Genomic DNA, 8,369 nt, shown 5'->3' with positions numbered 1-8,369 from the left:
TACCAGTGTTTTGGAATTATTTATAGTATTACCAGTGTTGTTTGTAGGAGAAATATGACTGTAATGGTGAAAATGATGAAAATGAAGAAGAAAGGGGGCGTGTGTCACACCTCCCAACGCTAAATCTAGGTATAGAGTTTCGAGGGGGTTAATAATTCCACGTTGAAAAAGTCTAGGAGGTAATAGGACCTCTGCAAAGTTCAGTATGCTCCATTGAAAATTTGATTAAGTTCAGATATTTTCGTGGGTATTATCCCATGAAAAAAAAAACAGGAAAAACAACTAATGATTTGATATATTAGAATTTTAAATGATTGATTACTTGACGGACATAAATAAAATATGTTAATATTAAGAAAGCACGTCCAAATACATAAAAGAAAAGCTAAAAAAAGTAAAATATTTCTTTCCTTCGTATATTTCTTTTCGATCACATGTTAGTTAATTCGTAAATCAAAATGATAAAGAAGAGAGGATAACCTTGCTCCATGAACTAAACATAAATTTATATAAGCAAAAAAAAAAAACTTTAAAGAATAGTTAATTATGAGTTAAAGAGGAAAGAAGAATCTTATTATCAACATAAGACAATGAAATTCTCCCTAAACTACAAAGAGAATCAAAGATAAAAAAACAATCAAATTCTCTTATAAAAAAACTATAAAGCGAAGCAAAGAGAAAAATCAAATCATTTTCTAAGAAACTATACCATAAAAACATAAGTTAAAGAGGAAAGAAGAACCTTGTTGTCAACATAACAAAATTCAATTCTTTCAAAACTTCAAACAAAATAAAACATATTAATCAAAGTCTCTAAATACTACAAAGAGAATCAAAGAGAAATTAATTTATTTTTTAAGAAATCATATCATCAAAAAATCAAACAAATAATATTAAATGTATAATACAAGAAAAAAATTGTAATTATATTAGGCATATCAATTCATTTTACCTTATAAAATTGAACCATGCAAAAATATCTAACCATTTCGATTATATATCTCCTTGTAATATGCAAAATCAAATAAATAAATTAAAACATTAATCAACCAAAGAGACAAAAGATGAAGCATATGAAGAAATGAAAATAGAGTAACAATTATATTTAGATTAAAATAATTTTTATTAGTGTGATTTTAATGTGTCATAAACTTATATAATAAATAATTAAGGGTTATGAATGTGAAAGGATTGATAGTTATGAATATTATCAATATCAATTAATAAGATGAATTTATAAAATTAAATAATTAAAAAAAATGAGAAAAAAATCAAAAAAAAAAAGAGAAAAAGATAAATAAGAATTGAAGTCATAGAGAGGTGTCATATCACCTCCTCTATGACCTTCCTTTATATTATATATAGATATGCCTCTATAAAAAAATTCCCATATAACATATATAACACAAGTAAATCACCATAAAAAAACAAATGTATCTTTTTCTTGTTTAACTGTATACATAGAAATCATTAAATCTCTACAAAATCTCATAAATCGAAGACAAATATTTATTCAAATTCTCTTATAAGGATTGCTAAATTTGCATTTGATTTCTGAAGGTTTAAGGTTCCAATATACATAGCCCAAGAGACAACTAGTTAAGTGGGTGATTTTCGTGGATAAGCTATTTTTTGTATTGTTCAAGTTTTGACTTCATTTTATGAATCCCTACAAAATATGCCAAATGTTCAAGTTTTGACCTGTGCATTTGCAATTTACTGTATGAGTGCAATGGATTTTAAGCTAAAGTTTGTAATTCGAAGAAGCTTATAGAGCAGAAATAGCCTCTCAAAGAAGATACGAAAATTATCATCTAAGAAAACAGAAAGTGAGATAATATTTAAAAATTGACAATCAATGAATGAGTACACAATGTAATGAGGTTTATGTGTAATTCTTTCATTTTTATCAATTGGATATTTAGTCTTTGAAAAAAAAATAAGTATTTTCATTATTATTCATTGTAAATTAACAAGAATTTTTCTTAATTCCGTTTTTATCCTATAGAGATATTGAATAGAAAGGGGTTTTGTGTTTCCCATCATAATTTTGAAAATGAACGTTTAAATGACCTTCAAAAGTAAGTAACTAAATTCGAAACATATAAAATGCGGTTAATCCCGCCATGGCCCAAGCTATTATTGCGAAAATTGGCAAATACAACCATCATTAAGAATTTCATCTTTGGACCAAAAACAAGCAAGAGGTGGAATACCACAAAGAGAAAATGTACCTAATAAAAATGTGATTTTGGTAATTGGTACATGTTTTCTTAAACCTCCCATAAAATTCATATTCTGGCTTTTAGCTAGAGAATATCCAACAATAGTTTTCATTGAATGAATAGTGGATCCAGATCCTAAAAATAATAATTCTTTGGAATAAGCATGAGTAATCAAATGAAATAAAGTGCTTCGATAAGACCCCATACCTAGAGCTAACATCATATAACCCAATTGAGACATTGTAGAATAGGTTAAACCTCTCTTAATGTCTTTTTGAGCAAGAGCTAACGTATCTTTCAATAATACTGTTATTATTCCTATAATCGAGATCAAATACATTATGTAAGGTATAACTCTGAAAAGAGAAAGAAGCCAAGCTACAAGAAAAATCTCCGCCGCTACCATAGTAGCAGCATGTATAAGAGCCGAAATAGGAGTAGGCCCCTCCATGGCATCAGGTAACCATACATGAAGGGGGAATTGGACGGATTTAGCAACTGCATCGACAAATAAGAGAACAACGCATAAAGTAACAAATAACAAATTGACCTCATTATTATAAATCAAGTTATTGAATATTTTGAATAAATTCCTAAATTCGAAACTCCCCGTTATCTAATAAAAAACTAAAATTTCTAATAATAAACCATAATCCCCAACACGATTAGTTACAAAGGTTTTTTGACAAGCATTTACCGCAACAGGTCGTGTAAACCAAAATCCTATTAATAGATAGGAACACAGACCAACCAATTCCCCAAAAATATAAATTTGTATTAAATTCGAACTAGTAACTAATCCCAACATGAAAGTACTGAAAAAACTCATATAAGCAAAAAATCTCAAATAACCTTGATCATGAGCCATATAATTATCACTATAAATAAGAACCATAATTCCAACAGTAGTGATTAATATTAACATAATAGAAGTAAGTGGGTCGATCAAGTATCTGAAGTCTAAAGAAAAATCATTATTAATGATCCAAGATCATACATATTGAGAAGAGGAACTGCTATTTATTTGCTAAATAGACAGGTAGATTGAAAAAGTCATGACTATGCTTAACAATAAAACACTTTGAAAAGCCCACATACGACGAAAATTTTTTGTTGCCGTTGGAAAAAGAATAAGTTCCGCTCCTATTAACATAGGGACTGGAAGTAGAATGAAAGGTATGATCCACGCATATTCATATGTCTGTTCCATAAAAAAGTTTTGAATTCTTAATTAATTATTTTTGATTCATCGGATCTTACCTCTTTTGAAAGGATCAATAAAAAGTAAAAATATGAACTAACTTAAACTAAATTAAAACTTAAATCAAATTGTCTATTCTTATTTTTTGCCTATCTCAATAATTTTATTTTAGTATCATAAATTACGTATTATAAAGAATTCATTTTGAACAATAGATGTATTTCACATCTAACTATAACTAACAATGATGAATTTTATAATGGTGGTTTCAAAAAATGCACTTCGAGATCAAAAAAACGTATTCGTAAAAATATTTGGAAAATAAAGACATATTGGATAGCATTAAAGGTTTTTTCGTTAGTGAAAGCTATTTCTACTGGGAAGTCAAAAAGTTTTTTTTGGTACGCCACACAAAAAAAAATAATTAATAAAATATTAGAATAATTTGAATCAACTTGAAAAAATAATTCAATATATTCTTAAATTATTCAAGTAGATAATAATTTAATAATTTAAGAATTTTTCTTTCATATTTAATATTGATTAGTGAGCTAATGAATATGTAATGGAACTTTATTTGTTTTTCTGATTGATATAGAAAATAATAGAATTAGGAAATCCTCTATTTACTATTCACTGAATAATAATTTTTTTGTTGACAAAAGAATAAAGATCGTTTCTATTCCAAGGTGGGGAGTTTGATTTTTCCCACCGACCTATTTGTTTGCAGAATTAAATTAAAAAAAAATTCTATTGTTAGATTCTATTTCCATCACTCCATATCTAGAGAAGAACGTATATAAAAATCTTTAGTGAAAGTTAAGAACTCGTTGAAACTAATTGATTCTATTTTGCAGTCTTTATGTTTTGTCTAACTTTCTAACTTTTTATTTTCTCTGAATTATTATATAGACCCAATGTATATCTTGCCCTTAACCCAATAGAGAAAATTGCTTAATGAAATTTTGAATGACTAATTGTCAATTTTGAGTGATGCAAAATAGGTTCTTATCTTTCTATTTTATCGTCAAAATTTCTTTTTTGTTTTAGATTTATGAAAAATAAATAAATAGTAAATTGTTGATTAAACAATGAAAACAAAAACTTTTTGAACTCTATTCCTTAATTGAATATAGAACGGTTTAGTTACAAGAGTTCAATTCGCGGAAAGCATAAAATATAAGAAAGTTCCAGGTTAAATAAAAAAACTAAGACTCTAAACTCAAATCTAAAATAATGAACCTTCAACCTCCAATTCCTATTGAATAACTTTTTATTATTATTAATCCATTTGAATCATTACTAAACTAAAATAGCTCACTAAATCTCAACGATTGCTTATTCATAGGCTATTATGACTTGAAGACAGGCCGCTATGGTGAAATTGGTAGACACACTGCTCTTAGGAAGCAGTGCTAATGCATCTCGGTTAGAGTTCGAGTGGCGACATACCGTCTTCTAAAATGGATAATAGATCTTATAATGAATTCAATTCCCAATTTCTATTTTAGAATTATGTAATTAACGGACTCTTCTTTTTTAAGATTTTTATGATATTTTCAACCTTAGAGCATATATTAACTCACATTTCTTTTTCGATCGTTTCAATTGTAATTACAATTCATTTGCTAACCCTTTTAGTCGATGAAATCGTAAAGCTATACGATTCGTTAGAAAAGGGCATAATAGTTACTTTTTTCTGTATAACAGGATTATTAGTTACTCATTGGATTTCTTTGGGACATTTCTCACTAAGAGATTTATATGAATCATTAATTTTCCTTACATGGAGATTCTCCCTTATTCATATAATTTCGTATTTCAAAAAAAATATTTTAATTTTAAGTAAAATAATAAGGTCAAGTACTATTTTTACCCAAGGCTTTGCTACTTCAGGTATTTTACTGAAATACACCAATCTGAAATATTAGTACCTGCTCTTCAATCTGAGTAGTTAATAATGCACGTAAGTATGATGATATTAGGCTATGCAGCCCTTTTATGTGGATCGTTATTATCAGTAGCACTTCTAGTGATTACATTTCAAAAAAAAAAAACAGAAAGGTTTTTTTATAAGAGCAATGGTTTTTTAAATGAGTCATTTTTCTTGGGTGAAAATATTTTAGAAAATACTTCATTTTTTTCTGCTAAAAATTATTACAGGTCCCAATTGATTTAACAATTGGATTATTGGAGTTATCGGTTTATTAGTTTAGGATTTACTTTTTTAATCATAGGAATCTTTTCAGGAGAGGTATGGGCTAATGAACCGTAGGGGTCGTATTGGAATTGGGACCCAAAAAAAACTTGGGCATTTATTACTTGGATCGTATTTGCAATTTATTTACTTACTCGAACACATAAAAATTTGCAGGGTGCAAATTCTGTAATTGTAGCGTCTATAGGCTTTCTTATAATTTGGATATGCTATTTTGGGGTCAATCTATTAGGAATAGGGTTACATAGTTATTGTTCTTTTTTATCAACATTTAATTGAATTCAAGACAAGTTATTACAAATACAAGAGCGGGCAGCTCATTGTATGAACCAACATGCGGATCGTGTGAATCATCAATACAATATTTGTTTCACACAGTTTTCTACCATATGTAGTTCAATTTCATTGTTTTTAATTAACTTAAGAGTTAAGAGAAGAAAAAAGAGATAATACCCAACTACCCCCTGAACTGTACCCAAAAAGACTATGACACACCTCAATTTAAAAGGGTTCCTATTACCACCCCCCTCCCACCGAGCTATTTAAAAGTGTAATTTTGATACCCTTAGTGCCTACGTGGCACATACGTGGCACAACACACTGAAGTGTCCATATAGGTACACATTTGTACCACGTATGTGCCACGTAGGCACTAAGGGTATCAAAATTACACTTTTAATTAGTTTAGGGGGATAATAGGGCCCCCTTTAAGTTGAGGTGTGTAAAAGCCTTTTTGAGTATAGTTCAGGGGGGTAATTGGGTATTTTCTCAAGAAAAAAAAAGACTTTTTTTCATGGTCCAAGAATGATTTTAAAAACAAATATAGGTTTTTATTTCAATCATCCAAATTATCTATAAAAAAAATTAGATAGAATAACTTCGGCCTTTTCAATTGCTAATGAAAGAACAAAATCGGGGTATATACCAATACCTATTACGAGTAAAAAGATGGAGATCGAAAGAAATAACTCTCGGGGTCCAGAATAAAAAAAATCCTTTGGGGCATCAAATAGTTTGTATCCATAGAACATCCGGCGTGACATAGATAATGAATAAATAGGAGTTAATATCATTCCAATTGCCACTATAAAAGTAATTAGTAGTTTTGGAATTAAAGGATATTTTTGGCCAGTAATTATTCCAGAAAATACTATCGATTCGGCAACAAAACCATTCATATCTGGTAATGCAAGAGAAGCCATCGAAAAGCTACTAAACATCGTGAACATTTTTGGCATTGGAATAGCTATTTCACCCATTTTGTCAAGATAAACAAGGCGGATTCTATCATTAGTCGTTCACGCCAAGAAAAAAAGTGCAACACCAATAAATCCATGAGAGATTATTTGTAAAAGGGATCCATTAAGTCTCGTATTGGTTAAAGAACTAATTCCTATAATTATGAAACCCATATGAGAGACAGAGGAATAAGCTATTCTTTCTTTTAAATTTCTTTTGCCAAAAGATGTTGAAGCTGCAGAGATTATTTGTATTGTACCTATTATCATCAACCAAGGAGAAAATATAGAATGGGCATGAGGTAATAATTCCATATTGATTCTAATTAATCCATACGCTCCCATTTTTAATAAGATTCCGGCTAGAAGCATACAAGTACTGTAATGTGCTTTTCTATGGATTTCTGGTATTCCACCATAGTTAGGGCGTCAAACCAACTCTCATACGAGCTCCTGGTGGTTCATTCATCTGACCGTAAACTAGGGCCACTTTTGATTCTGCAATATTTTCTTCATTAATCACTCCAGATTCTTTCATTTTCATGTAAAGATCATTTCCTTCCTGAGTACATTCACCCAATCTGCCAAATACGGATACGCCCTAGTGAGCTTTAGCAATATTGTTAATCAATTCCATAATGAGTACTGTTTTACCCACTTCAGCTCCCCTGAATAGTCCGATTTTTCCTCCACGGCGATAAGGGGCTAAAAGATCTACTACTTTAATTTCTATTTCAAAAACAGATAATCTTGTATCCAACTGTAAAAAGGCGGGCGCAGATCTATGAATAGGAGATGTTGTACTAGTATATGCAGGCCCTAAATTATCAACAGGCTCTCCGATCACGTTAAAAATTCATCCCAGAGTCGCTCCCCCGACCGGAACACTTATAGGAGCTCCTGTGTCAATCACTTTCATTCCTCTCGTTAAACCGTTTATAGCACTCATAGCTACAGCTCTAACTTGATTATTTCCTAATAATTATTGTACCTCACAAGCCACATTAATTGGTTGACCAACGCTATCTCGACCTTGAACTACCAGAGCATTATAAATATTTGGCATCTTGCCCGGAGGAAAGGCTACATCTAGTACCGGATCGATGATTTGGACAACATGACCTAGGTTTTTTTCAAGCGTGTAAATCCCAGAACCAAATGTAGTAGGATTGATTCTCATAATAATAAAATAAATAGATATGTCGAAATGTTTTTTCAAAAATTATCAAATTCAAAGTAAATGTTCGCTAGCACGTCGATCGATTAATTCAATAAATGGGAATTAGCACTCGCTTTCGTTGGCACCATGTAATTGAACCAATTCAATTATTTACTTATTCAATGAGATTGAGTAAATTTACAAGCTCACCCAACCTATTTTATTTAAAAATCTCAAGTGGATGAATTAGAATCTTGAGAAAGTCTTTCAGTTGTCTATCATTATAGACAATCCCATCCATATTATCTATTCTATGGAATTCGAACCT

Source organism: Capsicum annuum, chromosome 9 (assembly GCF_002878395.1).
Source record: "Capsicum annuum cultivar UCD-10X-F1 chromosome 9, UCD10Xv1.1, whole genome shotgun sequence".
NCBI classification, from domain to species: Eukaryota; Viridiplantae; Streptophyta; class Magnoliopsida; order Solanales; family Solanaceae; genus Capsicum; species Capsicum annuum.
This window is presented reverse-complemented; position numbering follows the sequence as displayed.